The sequence below is a fragment of the Phalacrocorax aristotelis genome, chromosome 1 (genome assembly GCF_949628215.1).
Source record: "Phalacrocorax aristotelis chromosome 1, bGulAri2.1, whole genome shotgun sequence".
NCBI classification, from domain to species: domain Eukaryota; kingdom Metazoa; phylum Chordata; class Aves; order Suliformes; family Phalacrocoracidae; genus Phalacrocorax; species Phalacrocorax aristotelis.
Genome location: NC_134276.1, coordinates 95,865,120 through 95,891,292, shown reverse-complemented (window position 1 = coordinate 95,891,292; position 26,173 = coordinate 95,865,120). Strand labels below are relative to the sequence as shown.

The window sequence follows — 26,173 nt, the reverse complement described above, 5'->3', positions numbered from 1 at the left end:
AAGCCCCATTCTTACCAGAATCTTTGTTTTTCTGAAAAGAAAACAGCTAAATAAGGTTTGGAATAATTTTTGGAGCTTGACCATAAAAGACCTTTGCATTATAATAAGGGTTTAATTTTTCACTTCAGTTCGTAGGAGAAGCAAAGTTTCTTTTCAGAGCAACAACTAGAAAACTGTTACAGGATACATTTAGGACTAAAAGGACCAAGGGCTATTTCCTAATGTATTCTCAAATGACAGAAGTGACCCTCCATTGGTTAACAAGTGTCTTGCTCTTGTACTTTCATAGCTTTTTGCTGTATTAGGGTAAGAAGGGGTATCCAGAAAGTTACAACATACCTTCTGCCTTTTATTTCAATATTCAATGTACAGTGGGGCTGTACTTTCAGGCTTAGGATTTGTCAGAATTTTTATATCGTCTATATTTTGTCAATTGCTATATTGACAGCTTTTTCAGAAACCAATAGGTAAAACATGTCTTCACCATGTGAACACACCTATAATTGATGCATAGTTTTACACTCTTACAAAGTTAATTGTGTGCCCCTTAAGTTCTGTATATTTTCCTTCCTCCAGAGGTTTCTAAATACCATTTGGTTAAAGAGATCTTCACTTGGCTCCTTCACCTGTTTCTTTGGCTACCCAATGCCCTGTGTAACTGCTTGCAGGTACTCCAATTTCATTTTTGACTAACAAACATCCCCATTTTCTTTTCTGGATATTGTGGATATAAGCAGTTACTCCTAGCATTTAATATTAAGCAAATTTCCTCGGATAGGTGAATTAAGAAAGCTGTAAAGAACTTGTCTCTGAACAAAATTTTTCCAAGTAAAAGCTGGGTTATAAGTCCTATGGGGGACTTTAAACTGGTATAAAATGTGTTCTGTTTCAGTTGTTTAGGAAGCACTTTCAGCTAAGTTGAAAAACTAGTTTTATCTCATCAAAGTGTCAGTTCTGCTGTAGTTGAGACTTGAGAAACCCTTACAGTTTTAAAGTGCGTTTTCTAGGGAACACATGATTCTTGGGTAACTCATGACTTCATTTAAACTCACTGTTACCAGGGTTTGGAAGGTAGTCCACATTTGGAAATTTTTGATCCAAAGAGGTCTAGGGGTAAAGGAAAAAAGTCTTAGCTGTAGTGAGGCTGAGACTTCTCAGGTACGGTGGCCTCTAAGGCACTTAGAACTTTATGAAGTCTGTCTCTAGATGTTGTCTTGTGTGGACACATAAAGTATCCATTTTTCTTTTGTGACTTCAGGATTCATTATGGACTTTGCCAGTATCAGAGCTGTTGTCTTGGGGAGGGGGAATAAATAATAACAACAAAAAATACAAACAAACAAAACCCCAAAACCAAACCCACACTCACTCAAACCCCCCCCAAAACACAACAGAAAAACACAAACAAAATGAAAAAAGTTCTTACTGTTTCTCCTACAGGGAAGTTTAACTTGTCCTGACAAGATCTTCAGACATGTTCCTCTGTCGCCTTTATTCTCCCAATTTTGTTTTGAGGAGAGGGTCTACGAGTAAAACCTTTGGCTGCATTCCTGGTGTTCTAGCTCAGAGAAGTCAGCCGAGAGTCTCCTATTACTTTACTCCCACCCTGCTCCTGGGAAATCCTGCAGCTGTTGCTGCAAATAGAGTTGTTAGCTGCCCACTTTTCTCCTTTTTTTTTGGCTCCAGATGTTGTTCACAATACTTGAACAGAGGGGAACAGTTTTGAATAGCGGGAAAGCACTAATTTACACTGTATTTGAGGGATCTATACACCTGTAAATGGAAGGGACAGAGAAGAAGCAAGTAAGGCAGTCTTATCTCCCTTTGCCAAACCACCCCCTTACCTACCTCTTACCAGTTAGCAAAAGATAATGTAGAAGGTGGGGGTGAGGGTAGTCTGGGAAGATTACAAAAAAAACCTGGGGAATGGTGTATTTCAGTGATAGGATCTTTCCTGCATCAACAATGATCTGACCTAGTAACTTTTCCTGGAACAGAGCAGATCTTTGTGGAGCTCTTTAGGTTTGCCAGGGTTGAACTTGAATCCAGCAGGACTGGATACACTGGGTTCAGATGGGTTTAGAGAAAACATATGTCTGGTCAGCACTGGTCTAGCTATACAGAGCAGCTAATCAGGGTGGGAACTGAGGTGAAATCCTGCGTCTCTGTAATACTGCAGCCTTTTAAAGTGTATCATGATTCCTGAAGGAGAGCTGTATCAAGTTGTAGCTAGTCTGTAGATTCTGTAAACAAGGTGGTAGTAGCCTTTTTCCTCTCTTTGTCCCTGTGTGAGGCACTGTAGGAGTATATGAGTACAACTTTGCGATGAGCTGAATTAAATTTGCTGCTGCTGGAAGAGGGAGGTCTTGCTCTCTTTATGTGCTTCCATGCCCTGCGTGATCCACCCTTCCTCTGCCAGCTTTAGCATTCATCTGGTCTGTATCAGCCAGGTGCGCTACAAAAATACTCACTTGTTGGATGGGTTATTCTGCTGTTTTCACTGGCTTGACTAGACCTGCAATGCAGTCAGGGCTAGCACAAGTTAGAAGACTTCGGGATAGAGAGAGATAAGGTGTCCAGGACCTGTCCCTTCTCCCCACCTTTGACAACAATGAACTATTAAGTTAGGCCATATCATAAAATGCATTGTTGTCTTTTAAAGCATGTTTGGCTTTTTTGCAAAATAAGGAGGAAGATAGCCTCCAAACTCTTCCCTGCAATGGTAAGGAAAGGGGTGGAAAAAAGGGATTTTCTTTTAAAAGGAAAAAAGTAAGTTGCAAATTAAGAAACAATTACTAACACACACAAAAAATCACTTAGCTTTATGTTCTTAATTTGCTTCTTCCTTCTTTCTGTACGTGTAGACATTCCCCATAATTAAAACCAAGCACTAACTTAGTCAGGACCTCGCCTCATTCAGGATTTAAATTGGATACACGATAGAGTCAAATTAAAGTTAAGGAGGCAACTGTAAATCTGGGATTTTAATATTTTGAATATTTGAATTAAGTCTTTGAAGCATGTTAGCTTACAACATAGTTAGATGCCTTTCAAGTGTGCATGTATTTTGTTAGGTCCTTCAGGACTTAAATATCAGCAGTTGGATGTACTCTGAACTGCAAGCATGCGTAATGTTTGTGAAAGCTTCTATTATAGAAACCAAATCTAAGTCTGTTGCTTCTGGTTCTGATGTGATTATGTGCAAAAGTACTGATAGCATATTTAGGAAAATTCAAGAAATCAAAACCAAAATTTGCCTGAGCTGCCTTTTTTTTCAGATTTTGTTTTGTTCTAGACCTAAATGTAAAATGTATTGCATTGACCGAGAATGTTTCAATTAAAAAAAAATATTAAAAAGGCAAATATTTTAAAAGTTAGTTATGTGTTAGTTTAGATTGAAAAGTGCCAACTTCTGCTTCCAGAGAACCCTGTTTTCCTTTCTACAGCCCCCAAACTAGAGGTAATCTCTTCGTTAGTGTGTTCCTGCAAGCGTCTTAACTCCAGAGCTTCAGCACTAAAGACATGAAAGCAAAAAAAGGGGCTTTCAAAACTGAAGGGCACACAGAACTGTTTTGCTCAGTTACAGATATTAGATTAAGATTTGATTTGTTTTTACTTTTTCCTCTGTGGTAAAAATGGTTACCTGTTGGCTGGGTTTCTCGGATATTCAGCCCTTAAGGTTCAATTATCTTTAAAAGCATAAAGTAAACAGGCTGCTTAAAATATCAGGAGCTCTTTCTCTAATCTTAGATCTCAAGTGTGTCAAATTTTTTTATCAGCTGCAGGCACTTCCAATTGGAAAGTATTCAATACTTCATAGCTGCCATTGAGACCGGATACTTTCTGAACTCCTGCAGATATATTGTCTTTCTTGGACTCTTAGCTTCTTAGCTGTTTGAAGTTTTCAAAAGTTAGAATTGTCTGTTTGCTCTACTGGTTAGGGATGTTTTCAAATAGATTGCTGGCTGTAGAGCTGGTTCCCTTGTGTTGTGTGTATCAAATACTTACAACTCTTTCAGAACAGGGCTGGGAATCAGAATTTTTTTCTTTTTTGCTTAGTGAGTATGATCATCATGGATGCTTCTTTTCCCTTCTTCGTGATCTGGTGAATATTAAATGATGCCATCAAACATCAGCTGGGAGTGCTGAGAATACCTTTGCTTCCCATTTCTTCTAGCCGGGTGAATGTTTTTTTCATGTACCATGTGCTAGGGGAGGACATTAATATGTGCCTCTCAATTTCAAAGTGAATGTTCCAAGCACTGATGAGGTGAGTAGCAGCTGCTGCTCCACTGGGCATGGACCAGCAAGCTAGGTCTGAGAATGTGTCCCAGTTAGTAGTTAGGCAAAATACGTGCCAGAGCTGTTGGTTCGGGTGTTCTGCTTAGTTGTGAGATACTGAGCTATTCATTGCTGTTGGACAACGCCTTTCAATATGCTAGGATCCTTTAATTTTAGAATTCCACAGCAAACTCAGAAGTGTAGAATGTTAGAGTATTCTCAGGGGTGCAGTTTAGCAGAAAGTTGAGATCACTTTGTGAAACTTTTGTGGCTCTTTCCCTGAATATTTGTAATTTTTCAGAATAGGGCTTAGTTTCCTATATAGCTAATGTATGTTTTAAACATGTAAAGTGTTGCAGAAAACTAAGAGTTGAAAATTCTCTTCCTGAAACTGAGCCTATAACCAATTTTCAGTATTTGTTACAGTTGCCAAGCCAAGGAAAAGCATGACAGTAAGACCTTCCTGAAATGTGGTTTCAGATACGTGGCTGAAACATTCAGAAAACAGCGGTGACTTCTTAGAATATTGATACATGGTAGATGTAAACATGCATATTTTGTTGAAAGCTATTTTAAAATGCTTTTTCTGATATGTGCTAAAAACTGGTCTGTGAAGTCATTGCATTTCAAAATAAAACCTTACTGTACTTTATACCTGCTCTTTCTACCGGGTTTCTAATTTTTTGTCACGGTTTAAAAATGGGAAAAAAAGAAAAAAAACTTGAGATGTTTACTGTTTGAACAAAGCTGTAAGAATTATTCAGAACTTTCCTTTTCATTTAACTTTTTCCCTTACTCTCATCTGATAGCTTGAGACTTTGCTGCCATCTCTAGTTTCTTGATGAAATTTATCTTGAGCTGCTATTTGGTCCTACATTTTCATCTGTACTCTTAAAAAGACAAATTTTGGCCGGATTTCATGACTGACAGCTGCTATGAGAGTTTGTTTGGTAAAGCCTGTATCAGTGAAGAAGATAGCTCTGTCCTGTCTTTATTTCCTTTAGAAAACTTTGGGGAGTTTCTCTAAAGAGAAATATCTTATATGCTGTCTTGCCTCATCTTCAGATACAGCTGTAGTTAATAAGCAAACTTTTAGCACTTTTTGCTCTCATTTTGACTGTTAAACAGACTGTTAACAGAATAACACTCCTGTTACTGTTCTTACTCATACAAAACCATAAGTTTCTAATCTTAGTTCATTTCCTGTAATTTTAAGAGATATTTCAGAAAACCATACTTCGGTTTTAGAGACTAATATACTCTCTTACATGACTTTTATGCATATTTATATCTTTCGTATAGTTTTTCTCATCTTCCTCCTTCCTACACTTTTGAGTGCTTTCAGAATATCTTGAAGAAAAGATTATACGGGCTTTGACTCTGCTTCCTCTGTTGGTTGGTGAATGAATATGGAACAATTTTATTTTTTGCTGGTCTCTTCAGTACCAACATTTTACTTCCAATTTGAGTGTCAGTATATCTTAATGGTTTTTTTTTAAGAGTTCCTCTGCCAGTTTTCATTCTTTCAGCGTTTCTTTTATAATATAAAGCTCCTTGGTAGCTCTGCAAAATCTTCTTTCTGGCCTTTTTTCCCCACTTTGCCTTCCATTTCTTTTTCATATCTATACTTCCATACATTGTTTCACACTCTATGTGCTGGCATACACTGAGATCTTGTTTAGTTTTCTTCAGAATCACTGGCATCCCAGCAGACTGTAGGATGTCTGTCAGTCAGAATTTTGCTCCCATGGAAACTGTCTTGCTGCAGAATTGAACTACGATTTCAGTTTCTGAAATCAAAACTAACAAGAAGTTTCTCTAGACTTTTGAAAAAATGTCATTATTATAGTTTTATCTTTGAATCTGCAGGCAACTGCAAACCATAGTGTTGCAACCTGGATTATTTTCCTTAGAGGGAGTGGTACACAGTAACCTGTTCTGTTATTGTCTCCTGAAAGTCCTGATGACAATTCAGGTATTTAATATGTGATGGTTTGGGGTTTTTTTTCCCCTTCTTTTTCTTTTTTCCTCCCCCGTAATATTTGTAAAAGCTGTAGGGGAAAGAGCTTTTCTTTTAGCAGGTTGACTTTGCCTCTGCAGTATGAAAAAAAGTAGTTTTGTGGCTTCACTGCTTCTGCCTAGAATTCAAGGAAGAGAGGTAGTTCTCTGCGCTCTGCATCCTTGTGAGCATGTGCAGAAGAAGGAAGTTTACCTAATCTTTCTCATTGGGATAATAAGGTCTCGGCCTTCTTGTTTGAGCAACCGTGCTTCCCTACCCTATCAGTTTGGGGGTTAAGAAGGGTTTTTCAGCACACGAGCATGTTTTATACCTAATTAGTACAAACCTGTTCTAATCTTTCCTGTATACTGTAACTAGCAGAAAATATTTTTTATATTTTTCACATTTTTCTTTTATCTAATCCCTGTGGCTTTGTGGGGATTAGAGGATCATCCTCAAAGAATGCTTAAAAAATGCTTTTTTTCTCCCTGCTACTTTTGTTAAGCTGCTGCTGTTTTACGGGGTAACTCTTGAAACCTCAGGAAATGGAAAGTTTTATGCCTACTGCCCATGTTTGAGGTCCTGTTACTTCCAGAAATATAAGCCTCCAAGGGAAAGGAGAAAGTCACATCTCCCAAGCCTGAAACTGTCAAGTCTTCTGCAGGAGTGTATGTGTTCTGTGGAAAATGTTACTCCAGTAAGCTCCTTTGAAGGGGTGTGATCCTGCCCTGTTAGTAAATGAGAGATGATATCAGTGCTGTACTACTATTTTTTTTTTTTAACTTTACAACTTTACCCACGTGTAAATGGGCTGGTGGTAAAGGTTTTTGGTGTGTGTCTCGTCCCCTCCCCCCACACCCCTTCTTCACTTCCAGTAATCATAAATATGATCTTCCATCCTATCAGCTTAAATGCTATTTGGAAATTTGTTGCTTATAAACCTTCAGAAAGTATGCTGTTCATTAATGACATGCAAAAATCTTTTAATCAGCATTCTTTGGAGTGGCTCAAGTGCACAGAGGTGTGCTAATCCAAATTCACATTTGACAAAGTGCTAATCAAGTGCTTTTTTTTGTTTGGGGTTAAGACCCTGTGAAACATACAAGAGCCCTGTATTCTTGTCTGCTTTACTGGATATGAGCTGAGTTGTTATGGTCTGTATCTTGCTAAGGAGCAAATTTTTGACCCTGGCATACTTAATGCATACAGTAGGAATGAGAAAGTGGATGGTATTAATCTAATGTGAAATATCCTTTATTTTTTGGTGTTTTTCTTAGGGGGGGTGATGGGTGGAGTGTTACTTGTTTCAGATGTTCTCTATATGCTTCCTAGCCCTGTTCTCAGTAAAGCATGTGTAATCTGTTACCTCCTCCTTGCTAACAGGTAGACTGGGAAAGACTACGGCTCAGTATTAGCAAGCTGGTAGTCAGCAATGTTAATATGCTGATATGGCTCGGAATGATCCAATATTCAAAACTGTCAGTGTATTTATGAATGTTTGGTGCCATTCAGAGTGGACCAAGAAAATCATGTTCAGTCTCTCAGTATTATGTTGGGGGTGACTTGCTAAGTAAAAATGGCTAACATATGCTCTTTCATCATTTAAAATGGTTTCTCAATTTACATTCTTGAGAAAATCTGTCTACTAGTGGAAGATGCTAACTGTAGTCAGCCAGTTGTCATAAAAATAGTTTATTTAAATTATAGTCCATGTTGGTCTATGTAAACAGTTTGTAATGTTTATGTAGTACATGAAAATCTTAGATTTACATAGATGATTTTGTAAAATAGGAATTATTTCCTAGTGAGGATATTGGGAGCAAATAGTAGAAAATGTTCACAATATTAATATTACAGATCAAATTCATCTTCATCTTATACAGAAAAGAGTTTCTGTGCAAACGGTCACTTAAGAAGATTTTTATGTTTCATAGCAAAATGTATATAATGAAGTTCTAAAAAATATTTGTCAAGCAGTGTTCCTTCAGATTTGTTACCCCCTCCTTGTCATTCCTGTTCATGTTCTTACTGTTTTGGGGCCTAAAGTAGACAGAAAACAAAGTCAGGATTAGAGAGTGTCTCTTTCCCCCTGCCCCTTTTATAAGTTTCCCACTGAGTCATTCTCTTCAGAGATTTTGGCCAGTTTTCCAACTACAGACCAGTTACTCTTAAAACCTTCCATTTTTACCTGGATAGGAATCAGGGAACACTGGAAAACAAATTGCTGTATGAACAGCCATGTGTCTTCACGAAAACAGTTAAGGCAGGGAACTAGTTTATTGGAAAGAAGATTACATGTCTTTGTTTTTAGAAGGAAAGGACAGATGATAGTTTGTTGGGTTTTTTTTTTACCTCTCAGGCAAGTATTTTCTGCTTCTCAGTGGATTATGTGTGATTGTCATGGGACATGCTTTGGAGCTGGAAAACATTAGTAAGGAAAGGGGCTTTTAGTGTTGGTTCCCTTTCAGTGGTGCTGCCTTCGTGATGCGTCAAATGTGTCATATTTGGAATCTAGTTTGTCACAGAGGAAGTTCATACAGTAAACAGATTTGTCTGTCCCTTGACTGTCCCATGTGTAGAAATTATTTTTTTAAGAAGCAGGCCTGCACCTTCCTTGAATGTTCAAAAAAAGCCCAGGAAGAGGAGGAGAAGCTAAAACACCAGGTCATTAGCAGTTTTGAATATAGATATTTTTAAAAAACTTGTTTTAGTTTGTCATAATCTTCCTCCAGCTTGTATTTGAAGCCATATTCAGACTAGATACTCAATAATAAAGTAATGGTTTTAAGCTTTGTTTGGGGCAGATTCTTACAGAAAGGACAAGACTGTAAACGTGGAGTTTTCTAGCCTTTTGAAGGGAGTCCTTTCTCCTGAAGGTAAGGAAATAAGTAGTCAACTGGAAATAATAAATTTTGAAAGTGTGTATCAACCACTAAAAAAAAATATGCTGCTACCCTAGACAACTGGTTGAACTATGACATCCATGACCAATGTAAAATGATTTCTAGATATCTTAGAGCACTCTTTTCATGGCTTATTTATTCTGGTTTTGGCCATAGTAGGATCTGGTTTTGGCTGTGTGGTTGGTGTTGAGTAAGATTTCCATAACAAATGGAGGGATACCTTCTTCGTATTCAGCAGGAAAATAGCCTAGGTATAGAGGAGACCATGTTTATTCTGCGTTCAGAGTCTGCACGGAGAGGGGAGAAAAGAAGCAAGATTTTAATATCAAGAGGTGAGCAGGGAGTTGCTTTATTTTTTTCAGTTGCGCTTTAACCTAAAAATGAGAAAGGGGCCTTTGATTCAATTTGTAGTATGTTTGCTTTGAGAATCAGGAAATGGGCTCTCCATTAGTTTCGTTTGTAGGGGCTAGTGAAGGTGGCAGTTCTAGACCTGTTCAGCTGCTTCTCAATTGAATGTGGAGAGAAAAAGCAGATAATAGCAGTGACCATTGTTCTGCCTGGTTCCTACTAACATATCAGTGGGTCTTCAGGTAGAATTAAATGAGACTTGGTTTTTGCAAGGTAGGATAGATTTGAAATGTATGCTTGGGCAAACCGATTAAAGAGAACTTTACCTAGCTGCTGCAAGTCCTTATTTTAATTAGTACATTAACTTCTGAAATATGGCCTAAACTTACCCAAGAGAGTTTTAGAATAAGCTGATAGTCTGCGGGGGGAAAAAAGGGTGTGTGAATTTGTTGATTTTTAAGGCATATGCATGGCATAATTTTTGGCATGTTGGGGAAAAAAAAAAAAGTTTTGTACAACCTGCTTGGCAGTAAATCCTTCCTTTCAGCATTCGACCTTATTCCAGCTGTGAAGGTTCACGCAGTACAGCCTTGGAAGTTTTTTTCTACTTGTTGCAGCTGTACTCTCTGTCAGATTTATCATCTGCTACAATGTCTACGGCAGGCTTTCACCACCAGTCAGGATACATGCTTCACTTCTCTTTTGGCAGCCACTCATTGCCAAGACTTGTCCACACCCAAACTTGAGGCAGGTAGATGCACTTACTGTAGTATCTGCAAACCTTTCCACCCCTCTCTAAAATGTAACTGGAGAGACAAAACTACCTGCTGGAAAACTTTTATGCTGTTGCTTCCAGTCAAAGGATGTAATTTTTGCTATTTTGTATCTATCACTCATGCCGAGCTGCTGAGTTTTATCTTATTTAGTATTTTGCCATTGCTGCTTTAAGATGACTGAAATGATTATGTTTTTCCAAATATCCTCAGTGCAGATGTTTTTGAAATATATTCGCATCTCTTATGGGTTATAAGGTATAAAAGCAAATTAAAAGTTTGAGCCTTTATGTTGTGACAAACTCTGAAGGGTTTATTATCTGTGGTTGAATGACATCGAGTTCATCATTGGGCTTTTTGACCTGATACAGTAAGTGTACATTTTCTAGGGATGAAGTTCTACATTTGAAAAAAAATACTGCTTAGTATTTCTAAAGCATCATTTAATTTTTTTCCCCACAGAATCGGCTTTAGTCATATAATGTACTTTCTAAAACTATTGGTCAGTTCCAGTCACTGCTTGAATAGACCTGTCCAGGAAAAATATACATGGAATTGATTCATGGCTACATTTATATCACGGATTTTCCCTAAATTCTGCTTTCAGAGCCTCAGTTGTAGGCTGTGTTTCACTTTTACTTTTTTGTTATTTATTTAAAGCTTCATATGTACCTTAATTTCACATGGTGTTGAAAATAATTAGTACTTTCTTTTGGAGCAATAAATTAGTGATGTGCTTCAGCAAAGTCTAGAAACTCATGCTCAGGTCTCCTGATCTGCCCAGATGGTTGCTTAGGGTTGGTTTGTGCTCTGTTGTGTTGCAGCAGTGAAGGGAACAGTGCAAAACTTCTCCTCAACCCTTGAATGTTTTTACACAAGCTTTCTCAGGTCACGCCTGGCTGTTTTAGAGTACCTTGAATTCAGTGCAGAGCTCATCAAGCATTTGTTACTTTTGATGAAAACTAGGGGGAAGGGGGACAGGGAGGGGGAATTGAAAGCAACTTCCTTCTGTCCAGTGCATGGTTAGTGCATCAGCCCTGGCTGTTAGAGACCTGAATTTGACTGGGCGCCCCAAGTACTATGTTAGAAGTCAGACTTAGCTGTGGAGCTCTACAGTCCTGCTGTTCTAGCTGGGTGACTCTGTACCCAAAAATACACTATTACAGGACTACAGGTAGTGGGGAGTTTAGACTGTGTTCTTGCCTGTGAAGGCAACTGCATTGTACAGGTTGGAGCTTCTAATGCTGTTTATGCATCTTATTCAGTGCTGCTGTAATGAAGAGAACATAAGTCTTTGGAGCAGAAGTGTTACAGCCATCTAGGATTTCAGTATATCCATAAAAGTATGATCTGCTCCTTCTGGCTGTTTGTCTACAGTTCAGCTCATGAATGCTGTTTTTTGGTTGTTGGATTTTTGTTTGGGGTTTTGTGGTGTGGTTATGTTGTTTTGTTTTGGGTTTTTTTTGTGGGATTTGTTTTTTTTGGTGGGATTGTTTTTTCTCCCCTTCAGAGACCTAACCAACCTAAGTTGGTTTAATCAGTTTTTCAGTTTTAATCAGTTAATCAGTTTTTCAGTTTTTTTAATCAGTTAATCAGTTTTCTGTCTTATATGCAATAGTATAAAACACTACTTCTAGCTCTTATAAAAAGACACAAGGTATACCATAATGAAAGTAGTAAAGGTAAAAATTGAAGAATTTCATTAATTGTCTTAAAGCTTTAGCAACTTCAGAAGAAATCTTAGGAAAAGGAAGATACAGAATAGATGTTGATATTTAAATGACATGAACTTCTTAAGTTCTGAGAATACTGTGAAATTGGTTATAGTTGCATTCTAGATTTAACGTACAAAATTTCTGTAAGGAAGATAAGTATGAAGAAATGAAGACTGTAGAAAAGAACAAGCAAATATGTTCTAGAGAGCAAATATGTTCTAGAGAATACAAGGCAATTTAAAATGTAAAAAACCCCCTCATTTTCTCACTAAGAATTAGTGTTATAACATTTTATGGGAAAAGTATGGTATTGGTACATATAAGGTTAATACATCAGAAAAATAAGAATTCTAAGAGTTCTAGCAACTTTTAAGTACAAGACTGTTATTTGTGTGTTTGATAAGCAAAAAACTTCAGATAGGCTGTGAAAATGTATATGTTTTGTTTAAAAACTAAATCCTAGTTTAAAATTATTTAAAATTATTGAAAACCCGGCTGAATGGATTTTGGAAGCTCAGTTGTTAGGTGGAGCATGTTCCAGCCCAGCTCTGCTCAGGAGTGTTTACAGTTGCTGCAGGATGAGAAAGGGGGGAACAGAAGTTGGAATTGCAAGCTGCTGAGGCAGAGATTTCTACCAGGTTGAATGTGGGAGGAAGAGGGAGGGAAAAGGATGAGCAGAGTAGGTTGATAGGAAGGAAGAAATAAGGAACGGTGTTTGAAAAATAAAATTGAATAACCAACCGGAGGAGGAGGAAGATTTGTGATTGCCAGCCCGTAAGGATGGAGAAAATGGGTTGAGGGAGGGACAAGGAGCAAGCAGGTAGAAATTAATTTACAGGTTAATAACAGAGGTTATTAGTATGTTAAAGTAAGCTGTGCACAAAAATGTTGACTTAGAAACTGTACTGAGCTGAATCACAGGGGATAATCATGGGTGTTAACAGTTGACTTCTGTCAGCCATCTAACTGATTAAATTACTCCTTCTGAATCTTCATTCTTGCTCTACCTTCCCCCTTGTCCCCAGTGCTTATGGCATAGCTACTTTCATTCAAAGTGAATTGGGTTAATTTAAATGTTCGAAATATCATATCTTGCTAACCTAGTCCATTCAGGCTAAAGCAGATTAGGGAACAATTGCATGGACAGCCAAGGTGAGGGATGAAATCATGCTTCAACTCTGACAGAGGAAGCAACAGTTGGTTATAGCTAGGTTTGACTGCTCTGTTCCAGCTTGCATTCTGTGATCCTGTATGCATGCACCTTGCTGCAGCTATTTGTAAATATATATACACATTCGTAATTTAGTAAAAGTTTTTTAGTTTTTTTTAAATACAAACGCCATAATGTTATGCTAAGGTTATGCAGTTTTTTAATATCTTTAAAATATTGTTAATATATTTATCTGTTGGTACAGCCTAGCTTGAAGAGGTTTTCTGGTCAAAATTTGGTGATTCACTCCCTGTTGACAGAACTATTCTTTTCAGACAGCACAGAAAATAGAAGACTTTTTACCTTTTGATAGTCAGACTTTTTTAAATCTTGAGGTCACAGCAGACACTTTGGTTTTTGTTTGTCTGTTTTGGTTTTATGGTGTTTTGTTTTCGGGTTTTTTGTGTTGCTTTTTTTAGTCTTCTAAAGCTGAGTGCTCAATACATTCTGTGTTAACGTTATGATTCTGAGTCCTGTGGATTCCTTTTAGCTACTTACTGGTACTTCTGTTGTTTTTCTTCTGAAAGAATTAAGTTTTTCCACTTGAGATTCTCTGTATTTTTTTCTTTGTTAACATTTCCAGCTGATGTGTGTAAGTCATTGGTTTAAGGAAAAAACAAAATAAAACAAAACAAACCCAAACATCCTGTTAGTATTGCAAACTTAAAATTAGTCAGGCCAAATTAGTGTGAGTCTTAAAATTAGCAAGTGTGACTCTTTCCACCTTTCCTGTGATGTACAGTGTGAATACTATGACCAGAACAGATTTTTAATTTTACCATCTAGACTTGAATGAGTTGCGTAGAACTCAGCATATGGTTGTTAAACTGGCAATGATTTCCTATATCATATCCTCGCAGTCTCCTTGAGTAAAGGTAAGATTGTATAGGGTTACCACAGATAGAATTCAGCTTGCAGCACTGCTGTTGTGGATGGCACATTACAAAGAAAGAACACTTGATTAAACGTTATTGGAAGGATGTTGCCATATAGAAATACTCATTTTGCAAATATAAATCTGGAAATTACCTACTACTTAAGCGCTGCTTTTCTGTAAAAGATCCTTCTGTATAGATATACTAAAAAATTTAGCCATTACTCCTATAGTATTTTTGTATACTGGCTTAGCAGAAATCAAGCATTGTGATTTTTACATTTCCTTCTTAAGAATGTGCAAGATACTGTGATTCCACTCAGCTTTCCATGTCTCTCTAGAATTTTGTGATGGTCCTAATTGTCACTGAAAAAGAAGATTCCAGTGTACGGATGTAGTCAGAGGATGGGGTTTTTTGTGTCAATCCAATAGTTGTTTATATGCAGTCACCAACAGGAAATGGTGCTTTGTTCCTCCTCCCCATGGGTTTTTTTCCTGTCTTTTATGCTGCTGGAAAGAAGCAGGTGGTTGTCAACTCTCTGCCTCAGACTAATGAGACTGGAGATGCTTAATGTATTATATAGTATGAATGCAATATAAACTCTCTTGCTGCTGGCCTGTTCGAATGACTGAAAATTTATAGGTGAGAAAATGAAGAATATCCCTTTAAGCCTTTGTTGTGGACATTTCTTTCCTGTATGGTGACCCATCAGTCCAGGGACAGCTGGATGGATAAATAAGATCTGTATTGCATTTTATCTTTGGCAAAACAAACAAAAACCCCTGAAGACTCAGATAAGTGAATGAGATTTTGGCAATGAATGAGTTATGCTGTGTATGCTTACTACATGTATGCTGTTAGGCCACTAGAAACATAAGGTAAAATTGATTTCATGGATTCTTTCAGATTAAAGGGCCCTTGAGAGGTCTTCAGTCTGATCTGCTTGAAGCAGATGCTCAAGGCTTTGTCCAGTTGGGTCTAGAAAAGGATGGAGAGCCATAATTTCTCTGGCTAGCCCATTACAGCGTTTAATTATTTCCCTAGGGAAAAATGTATCCAGATGGATCCATATCCATCTAATATCCAGAGGGAACCTTCACTGTTTCTCTTTGACTGTTGTGGTACATTCTTCCACTGTATACCTGAGCAAAGACCATGGTTCTATCTTCTTGATAACCTCTTAGGTGTTGAAAGACTAGTCCTAAGTTCCCATGGTAAGGTTTCTCTTCCCTAGGCTATAAAAGCTCACTTTCCTCAGCTTATCCTCATAGGCCAAATATTGAAAATTTACTCAGATGCTGGATTTGTCAGGTTTTTTTCAAGGATCTTTGGTCCCTACTTGCAGTTGGCTCATCTCCATTTTTTTCTTGTTGTGTTCCCCCCGCCAAAAAAAAAAAAAAGAAAAAGCGAAAGAAAACATGGTAGATCAAGCGACAGCAAGGGATATTGTCTACCTAGACTTCAGGAAGGCCTTTGACGCTGTCTCCTTAAAGATCCTCATAGAGAAGCTGAAGAAGTACAGGCTTGTTGAGTGGACAGTGAGGTGGACTGAAAACTGGCTGAATGGCCAGGCCCCAGAGGGTGGTGATCAGTGGCACAAAGTCTAGCTGGAGGCCAGTTTACCCCAGGGGTCCAATGCTGGGTCCAGTCATCTTCCACATATTCACTAATGATCTGGGCGATGGGGCAGAGTGTACCCTCAGCAAAGTTGCAGATGACACCAGATTGGGAGGAGTGGCTGATACACCAAGGGGTCATGCTGCCATCCAGACACTCCCCAACAGGCTGGAGAAATGGTTTGGCAGGAACCTCATGAAGTTCAACAAGGGGAAGTGTAGAAAGTCCTGCGCATGGGGAGAAACAATCCCAGGCATCAGTACATACTGGGGGCTGAGCAGTTGGAAAGCATCTTTGCAGGAAGGGCCTTATGGTCATTCTGGTGGACACCAAGTTGAACATGAGCCAGCAGTGTGCCCCTGCGGCAAATAAAGGGTTAAAGGTATCCTGGGCTGCCTTAGGAGGAGAGTTGCAATTGCAGAGACATGGTGGGATAGCTTGCATGACTGGAATGGTGTCATGGATGGCTATATACTTTTTAGGAAAGACAGGCCAGCAAGGTGAGGTGGGGGAGTTGCTCTTTATGTGGGGGAGCAACTGGAGTGTATTAAGCTCTGACTAGGGGTGGAGGAGGAACGAGTCAAGAGCTTTTGCATAAAAATTAAGGGGTAGACAAATACGTGTTACGCTGTTGTGTGTGTTTGCTACAGGACACCTGATCAGGAGTGGAAGTTGGTGAGGCCTTCTACAGACAGCTGGAAGTAGCCTCACAGTCACAGGCCCTGGTTCTTATGGGGGACACAAACCACCCTGACATTTGCTGAAAACGTAACGCAGTGAGGCATGCACAATCCAGGAGGTTCCTGCAGATCATCAGGGATAACTTTTTGACACAGGTTGTGGAGGAGCCAATGCGGCAAGATGTGCTGCTGCACCTTATCCTAACGAACAACAAAGGTCTGGTTGAGCATGTGACGGTTGGGCACAGTCTTGGCTGCAGTGACCATGAGATGGTGGAGTTCAGGATCCTATGTGGTAGAAGCAGGGCAACAAGCAGGATTACAACCCTGGAATTCAAGAGAGTCAACTTTGGCCTCTTCAAAGACCTGCTTGGAGGAATCCCGTGGGCTAGGGCTCTAGAAGGTAGGGGTGTCCAGAAGAGCTAGTCAATATTCAAAGTCCGCTGCCTCCAAGCTCAAGATAGATGCCACATGCATGAGCAAAGAGCTTCAAGAGAAACTCACATGGAAGGAGGTTTTACAGTATGTGGAAAAAGGGACTGGCCACTTGGGAGGAATATAGGAACAATGTCTGGCTATGCACAGATGCAATGGGGAAGGCCAAGGCCCACTTGGAACAAAATCTGGTGATGGATGTCAAAGATAAGAAGGATTTCTTTAAATGCATGAGCAGTAAAAGGAAGACTGGGGAAACTGTGGGCCCACTGCTGAACAAGGAAGGGTCACTGGTGATGCAGGATGCAGAGAAGGCAGAGTTATTGAATGTCTTCTTTGCTTCAGTCTTTACTGCTAAGGCTGGGCCTCAGGGATCTCAGCCCCCAGAGGAGAAAGAAAGAATCTGGAAAAAGGAGGACTTTCCCTTGGTTGAGGAGGATTGGGTTAGAGATCTTTTATGCAAACTGGATCCTCACAAATCCATGGGCCCCAATGGGATACGACCATGAATGCTGAAGGAGCTGGCGGTTGTTCTTGCTGAGCCACTCTCCATCATCTTTGAAAGGTCGTGGAGGACAGGAGAGGTGCCCTAGGACTGGAGGGTAGCCAGTGTCATTCCAAGTCTTCTGAAAGGGCAAGGAGGACCTGGGAAACTATAGGCCAGTCAGCCTCACCTCCATCCCTGGAAAGGTGATGGTGCAGTTCATCCTGGAGGTCATCTCCAGGCATGTAGAGGAAAAGAAGGTTATCAGAAGTAGTCAGTGTGGATTCACCAAGGGGAGATCACGCTTGACCAAACTGATAGCCTTCTATGATGGTGTGACTGGCTGGGTAGATGAAGGGAGAGCAGTGGATGTTGTTTACCTCACCTTCAGCAAGGCATTTGACACTGTCACCCATAATATCCTCACAGGCAAGCTTAGGAAGTGTGGGTTAGATGAGTGGACGGCGAGGTGGATTAAGAACTGGCTCAACAACAGAACTCAGAGGGTCGTGATCAATGGCACAGAGTCTGGATGGAGGCCTGTTACTGGCAGTGTTCCCCAGGGGTCTCTGCTGGTTCCAGTCTTGTTCAACATATTCATCAATGACCTGGACGAAGGGACAGAGTGTAACCTCAGCAAGTTCGCTGGTGATACCAAGCTGGGAGGAGTGGCTGACACACCAGAAGGCTGTGCTGCCATCCAGCCGAGACCTGGACAGGCTGGAGAGATGGGCCGAGGGGAACCTCAGGAAGTTCAACCAAAGCAAGTATAAGATCCTGCACCTGGGGAGGAACAACCCCATGCACCGGTACAGGTTGGGGGCTGACCTGCTGGAAAGCAGCTCTGTTGAGAAGGGCCTGGGAGTGCTGGTGGATGGCAAGCTGACCCTGAGCCAGCACTGTGCCCTTGTGGCCAAGAAGGCCAACGGTATCCTGGGCTGCATTAAAAGGAATGTGGCCAGCAGGTTGAGGGAGGTTATCCCGCCCCCTCTACACTGCCCTAGTGAGACCACATCTGGAGTACTGTGTCCAGTTTTGGGCCCCCCAGTTTAAGAAGGACGTGGAACTGCTTGAGCAAGTCCAGCGGAGAGCCACCAAGATGATCAGGGGACTGGGGCACCTCCCTTATGAGGAAGAGCTGAGAGACCTGGCTTTGACCAGCCTGGAGAAGAGAAGACTGAGGGGGGATTTCATCAATACCTATAAATATCTAAAGGGTGGGTGTCAAGAAGATGGGACTGGACTCTTTTCAATAGCGCCCAATGACAGGACAAGGGGCAATGGGCACAAGTTGGAACACAGGAAGTTCCACCTGAATCTCAGGAAAAACTTCTTTCCTTTGAGGGTGGCAGAGCAGTGGCACAGGCTGCCCAGGGAGGTTGTGGAGTCTCCTTCCCTGGAAATATTCAAAACCCGCCTGCACGTGTTCCTGTGCCCCCTGCTCTGGGTGTGCCTGCTCAAGCAGGAGGGTTGGACGAGATGATCTCCAGAGGTCCCTTCCAACCCCTACTGTTCTGTGATTCTGAGTGTTGCCAGGAGCTTGCCAGAGGTGAGAGAGTCAGTGGGTACAGACTGAAACACAGGAGGCTCTTTCTGAATGATAGGAAACAGTTTTTTTTTACTGTGCGATGACTGAGCATTGGCACAGCTTACTCAGGTGGCAGAGTCTATATCCTTGGAGATATTTAAAAGCTGATGGTCCTCACTTTAGCTGGTCCTGCTTGAGCAGGAGGGGTGGACCAGAGGACTTCCAAAGGTCCTTTCCAATCTCAACCATTCTCCGATTGTGTGTACATGATTTAGAAAAATAGATGGTATATCTCATGTTTTTTATAAGCTCTGTAGCCAGTTTTCTCAGCACTAGGCTGAAGGCTTGAGTTTTTAATTGGACCCAACCCAGGTCTGCATGTGGCAGCTGCTTTTGATGTTTGAAAGTGGAATGGCGTTTGAATCTATATTCAATATCTTGCAGTATAGAAATAGTGGGAATGGTATGCACAGGTCTATGTGCTCAGGTTTACCCTCATCAGAAATACGTTGAAAATCTGGCTGTAATATACCTTTAAGTTTGTCATCTTAAGTTGGTTGGATCTTTCATTTAGTACTGAAAGTTATCAGACAGCATTCCAGATCTGATATCCTAGCAAACCTGGGGGGCACAGGCAACTTCCAGAACATTTGGAAACTTTTCTTATGATGCCTCAGTGCATAATCACTGCCTCATTCACTAAGTATGTTTTACGATGCTTTCTCCCACAGCGTGGTGCTATTGTGTTTAGTTCTGTAAAGCTAGTAACAGAACTGAAATAAATCATTCTTTAAACAGTTATGAGGCAACAGTGCTACAGCTAAGAAGGATCCTAATACTTTTCCACCTTCTGAACAGCATACTCCAGTTAGGTTTGTTACAATAGAAGCTGTGATCATGCGCAAAGTTTGCATGGGGTTAGGTGCTAGTAAACCTAGTCGTTGTTAAAATTGTTGTGGCTTCACAGCCTCTTCTCATTTTGCATTGTAAACAGAAGCAAGAAGTGGAATGTTTTTCAATGTCAGTCTTTCACTGCATCTGTCACAGAAACATGAATGAACATGCATGCTCCTCATAGGTTTTCCATGTGGACTTACGTAGAGAAGGGAGATAATAGGAGTAGGTGAAACACATGGATACAAGGTAGGTCTTTTTTCCACTTCAGTCTCTGCTAAATTAACGTAACGTTAGACTAGATCATTGGACCACCTTTTCTAAAGCAGAAGTGAATATGCTTTTGCACAGGAGTGGAAAAAACTGAGCTTAACCTAAACTCATTATTTAATTTTGTTTAATTATGAATTTGATTTCCCCTTCCCTCCCCTTCAAATGATAGTGGAATTTAAATAGAAATGCTAAATCAGTGGGATGTTATATTAAGATACACCTCACACTGAAAGAGAGACATAGTAAACTCAGGTAATCATTAATTGTTTTGTTTCCTGTAATAAAACATGCCCAGCTGCTTGCAGTTCATAAATAGTTGTTAGTTTTGCTTGTTCTTTTTTTCCCACTTTTCTTAATTATGAATCAAGAACTTGTATTTCTGAAGGCTTTGATTTACACTAATGTGGCCATGAGTGACTCTAATAGAGCTTTCTTTGGATTTTTTGGCATGCTATTCAAGCATATTCCTTTTCACCCCATTGCGTACACTGAGTTCAGATTCTTTTTTATTTTAAATCTTTTCATCACATTCTTCTCTTCTTTTTCAGAGTTGCATCTTTCTGCCTGCAATGACATCTGTGCAGCAATGTTTACTCTTCTCTGTTTTAGCCATGTGGGTCTGTGATTTTAAGCCTCTCTCCTGTTACTGAGACCCAGAGCCAAAATACCAAAATTAGCTTACTTAAATCCAGTTACAAAAAGGTTCCTCAATTTGTCTTGCTGATTTAGTATGCATATACAGGCTTTTACTTGAAGGTAATGTAATGAATGGCTTGTTTGCTGTGATTGTTCAGTTTGTTTGAATTCATGACATCCTTTAATGTAATATACTCTGTAGTTATTAAAGGTGTGAAGGGCTTCAAGATTAGTGTTGGCAACAGACTTAATAGGGTGTTGCTTAAGCTTTAAAATGTTTTGAAGAAACCGAGGGTCATGCAGTAATTTTTAAGCTATTGCATCTTAAATAAACAAATCTTCAAATAACTGTAAATAGGCTAATAAGGCTTATCTGGCCTTCACCATGTTTATGCTATAAATAGATCTAAAGCCAGTCCTTGGCAGCAGGCCGCTTAACAGGCTTCTGTGTGGCTTTACAGCTAGAGCTGTGCATGTCTGGGAGACCCACCTGGTGAGTAATCTCACTTCTTAAATAGACCTTTTTTCAATGGTGAAAGTAAATAAGAAAAGAAGTAAAATTTACAGACATGAGAAAAGAGGGAGGGGGCTGGATCCATCTAGTGATTTTAGCTCTTCTAAAATCTTCAAGACTTAACAGCATGCCTGTGCTACCTCAGGAATGAGATGAATAAGTTCATCACCAAATATCCAAGAAGTATTCTGCTCTAAGTATACCACACTTAAAACATCACAGTTGATATAATTTGTAATTTCAAAAAGACATAAGTAAAAACTTGGTATATAAAGAGGATCACCTGCTCCAAGCTTGTTACTCAGGGAGAGTAAACATAAAATAGCCTTCCCATAATTAAATTATACTTGAGCATGCGTCCCAATTTAGGGCACACATAAGATAATTGGAAAGGATGTCCTCAAAATCTGCTACACTAGAATGGGAGACCAGATTTCACCTGGGCAGTTTTAGATACATACTGCAATATTGAGGTTATGGGGAGTCAGACTGAAATAATTTTCTTACTGAGATACTGAATTTAAAAATCTTTTTCAGGAGAGCATGATGCTATTTCTCTCATTTAAATGATCTTGTAGACATTTGATGAATAATTAGGTCTTTAAAGAACGTAGGCTTAGATTAGTTTTTGAATCTGCTTAAAATTAGTATACATACATATATAGAAGTGGCTGAAGTGCATCAAAATTGTTCTCTATTACGCATTATCTATAAAAAAAACAAAAAACCCAAGATATGTATTTGAGATTATATACTGTACACTGTAATTGTTATATGCAAAGCAGCATGTCTTGTTTTCTGCACACCACAGTGACAAAGCTGCTTCTTGATTAACAGTGCTTAGATTTCTGTTTAACTGCCAGTAGTATTGAAACGTGTCAGTTATATGCTGTCTGTAAGCTGGTTTTGCTTTTATACCTAACACTGGCCTTAGTTTTAGTAGCCACTTGCTTAGAAGTATTGATGTCACAGGACATTAAGCAAGTTTGATTTCCAACCCAGACACGCAGAACTTTATTTTTAAAACAAAATTACTGAAACTAACAGCTGGGAAACTAATACTATCTTGTTTGTGAGCTGAAAAATAATGAGTATGGCACAAATAACGATTTGGGAGAAGCTGGGGGTTTTTAATCTGTGTATCATTGTGCAGAGTGTGTTATTAATGCATAAATGCATTTCCTCCGAACATAATTTTTTGGGGTTTAAGGGGATGGCTATAGCCTTAATGTCAGCCATGATCTAGAAAATTCTATTATTCTATAACAAAATTGTTTTGTAACATAATTGTGGCAAAGACTTTTAGTACTGGTACATAAAGACAATTGATTTCATGAGCACGTTCCTCCCCCCAATCCTGAAAAGTACTGCTTTTGCAAATACAGAGTGAAATCAAGAAATTAGTTTCACTAATACCAGGAGAGTGTATTATTTGGGCATTTTACATAGAACTTTAATTTTCTTTTAGTGTTAGATAAGAGAGAAATTAAAAAGGTAAAAATTTCTCAGGCTTGGCCCTACATTGATATCACCATGCACAGTATTCTAGAGTTGTGTTCTGTAGTATGTAGTCTGTATGCATGTAAATATAACTTACAGGGTACCTAATAGTGTCTCTTTGTCAAATACAAATTTGTTGGAAGGTTCATCTTGGAGCATTATGGAGGAAAATTAGCTTTTGTCACTGCTTTCTTGCATTGTCTTGGGAACTCCATGTACTTAAAGTTGAACCATATCAGATATTTCATGAGGCTTGAACTTTTCCAACAAAGAACTGATGTATTTTACCATGTACACAGATCACATTGATGATATAAAGTATAAAATATACATGAAAGAGATATTAATGACAGGAGCATCACTAGCACAGGCAAACGAGTATTATAATTAATCGGTTTCTATTGTTTTGGAAATGGTGTAACTTATTAATATGGTCAATGTTTAAGTGAATGTATCCTGCATGCAGTAATGCTTTATAGCACAGTGCTTAAACAGTAATTTTAGTGGTTTCATTTCTTTTGTTTAAGGTTCTGTAAACCCAAGGTTGTGGTCTGAGCAGACGCTATTTATGAATGACCAGACCATTTTCAGTTAAGTAAAAACAGAAATGAAATAGTTTCCAATTCAGCTACCAGTGAGCAGTGATTCTTTAATCTAAAACAAGAGTGCTACTGTTTTTGATTGCAAGCACAACAGTGTAAGTTAGACACAACGACAACGTTCTTGATAGCTTTCTTAACTCGGAGTTTTTCTTCTTCATAACTTTACTTGTAACTGCTTTACTTATTCCTTATGGATCTGTTAATCTTGCTGTTCAAAACCAAAGCATAATTTGAGATATTGCATAAAAGTTGATGCAAATATGTGCCAAACAGCTAACAATCATTAAAGTGCCCGTGGAATTCCTGTGCATTTTCCAGGTAACTTTCGTTATTGCATGCTGTAAAAAATTGCAGTACTAGTATTGTAAATGATAATAAACTGATCTCCATACATCTTTTCCAACAGCTAAAATACATCTCTAAGTAATACTAAAATGCTTTTCCGAAAGCACGATTAGAAGTGGTTTTTCTAATATTCCTGTGCATGAACCGTGACCTAAATATTAGTCTGTTTAAAAACAATTAAACAAAACTAACAAAAAAATCCACAACAAAGAAAAACAAAAAAACCCCCACCCCCCTCCCAACAAAACCAAACCAAACAAACCCCACAACAAAACAAAATCCCACAAACACACAGAGCGTACAGGTCATCCCCCCCACCCCCCCAATTAATACGCATTTTGTTTTGAAGAACCACCAGCCATGGAAGTTCTACAGTGGTTCAAGTAATGAAGTAACATTAAATGAATATGATGACTATAAGGAAAGGAATATATGCAAACTTAGTTCTATGTATTTCGTTTCAAATGTGTCTCAAGTTAAACTGCTTTGCTCTGCAAGGGGCTTTATTTTGTTGTGGTTGTTAAGGGTAGCATCTTATTTTCTATGTTAGATACGCAGACTAAACTCCTCTTTTGTAACTGTGTGTAGGTTTTCTAGCATGTCCATGTCACTGGCAGGTGGTTAAAACTGGACCAGAGGAGAGAGTGCCCCACTTTGTGTCATTTCATGTAATCATTCCTGTCTATGAAATTTTGGGAGTTAATGAGAGCTACTTAATTCTGTTTCTGAGACAAAACTATTGACTACCTAGAATATTTACTAGTTACAAGAAATGTTTTGGCCTTATACTTTGTGTGTGTTTTGGGAATTTAGTATTGTTAGAATAACTGCTTGTTCATGCTAAAATATTCTAACAAAATTGGAATGCAATCAGTAAAATGGATGTTGTTATGGGATTAGAGTTACATTAAACTCTACTGTCAGAACTCATTAGAGGAAGTATTGTCTTGTCTGAATGCTTTTTTAAAACCTGTATGAGTAGGACTTGTGTAACTTCTTCCTGCAAACACTATTCTTTCATTGCTGTTATGGTCTAAACATAATACACTAGAAGTATTTGCTTAATTTCTTTAATATTGGTAACAGTAAGGCTATCATTCAGATATACAGCATTTAGTAGATTTCACCATCTCTGGATTATGGTGTACTTTACTCCTGCAGTTAAAATACTTTGGGTAAATTGTGTTGCCCCTTGTTCAAACAGAATTCTGTATTGTATTTTCTAAATACACAGAAGTAAATATAATGTATCTCAAGGTTATTTGCAGATAACTTAGGGTTGATATTTTCGCTATAAAAATTCTTTCAATGAGTTGCATTGTTTTTATTAAAAACTGTGCCCTGCTGGTACTTGTGCTTATGGGTAAGTTGAGAAATGTTATATCTAGTGAATTTGGCTTATTGCTTTTATTAACAAAACAAGACTCTCTTAAATTTCCATCATTCTAATATTACTGTGTTACTAGCCTTATCTGTACATATCTATTCAGTTTAAAGCTGATCAAGCATTCAGTACAATACTTTGGTTCTGTTCTGAGCACAGGTAACAGTGGCTTGCTGTTTGCTTTGGAGAGTGACCTTTCAAACTGAAGAACAGAATGAGTTGTATGCTGATTTCATTGGTTTTGCGGAATGTATTTAAGTTGCATCCTGGCATCTACTCTGCTGGTAGTAGATTCTTAAAAATCCTGATGTGGACTGGAATAAAAACAAAAGCAGATTAGTTTGTAACTTGAGCAGCAATGTCTGGGACCAAAACTTCTACAAAAATTGTAGTGTACAGTTAAACAAATTTCACTAACCTTTTAAAGTGTCATTTTTTTGGAAACAACTTCTGTATTGGTTGCCAGCATAGTAACATTACTAAGTAACAGTGAGAATGTGAGCCAGTAAAAGAAATGGTCTTAATGTATCTACTTTTTTAACACTGATACAGTGAATGCGGATAGATTCCATACAGCCTGCATGCATCTTGCCCTCTAGATGGTCCAACCGTATATATTATGCTTTAGGGCATATACCTGTGATCTTAAAAAATAGCCACTAAATCAGGTCAAATATAAAATCCAAATATTTAAATTGGACAGTTGGTAGCTCTCTCTGTGGCTTAGTTTTGATTGTTCTCACCGCCTCTCAAAAAACCTCCAACTTCTGTGGAGCTGGCCAGTTGTAAATGATGTACATTTGAGCCAGGTGGTGTTGCTTGACCTAGAGTCCAGGAATGGGTCTTTAGTTGTCTCTTGTTTGGCTGTTCAACAGTTCAAAGGTCAATCTCTAACTTCTTACATCTGATTATACAAAGTTATTAGCTGAAATAAACACTTTAATTATTGCTTGCAATTACAAGTGTAGTGTTCCCAACTGTATAGCAGATTATCTGTATCAAGTACAGTATGGGGAAGTATTTTAAATATTGTTTTTCCAAATAATCTAAACTGTGGGTTGGTGTGCTTACAGAGGAAGAAGGTGGAGAGCCCGTCAAAATTAATTTTGTTTTTTTTAAAAAAGCAGCATAAATTAGCAAAAATTAACTACATGTACGAAAGTCAGAGTACAGAAAA

General features: G+C 38.8%; 1 protein-coding gene across 4 annotated transcripts in view; it reads left to right on the top strand.

Annotated features, from left to right (window-relative positions):
- The window catches only part of CASK (calcium/calmodulin dependent serine protein kinase), a 229,042-nt gene that overhangs the window by 6,444 nt on the left and 196,425 nt on the right, over positions 1–26,173 (top strand). The window lies entirely within an intron of this gene.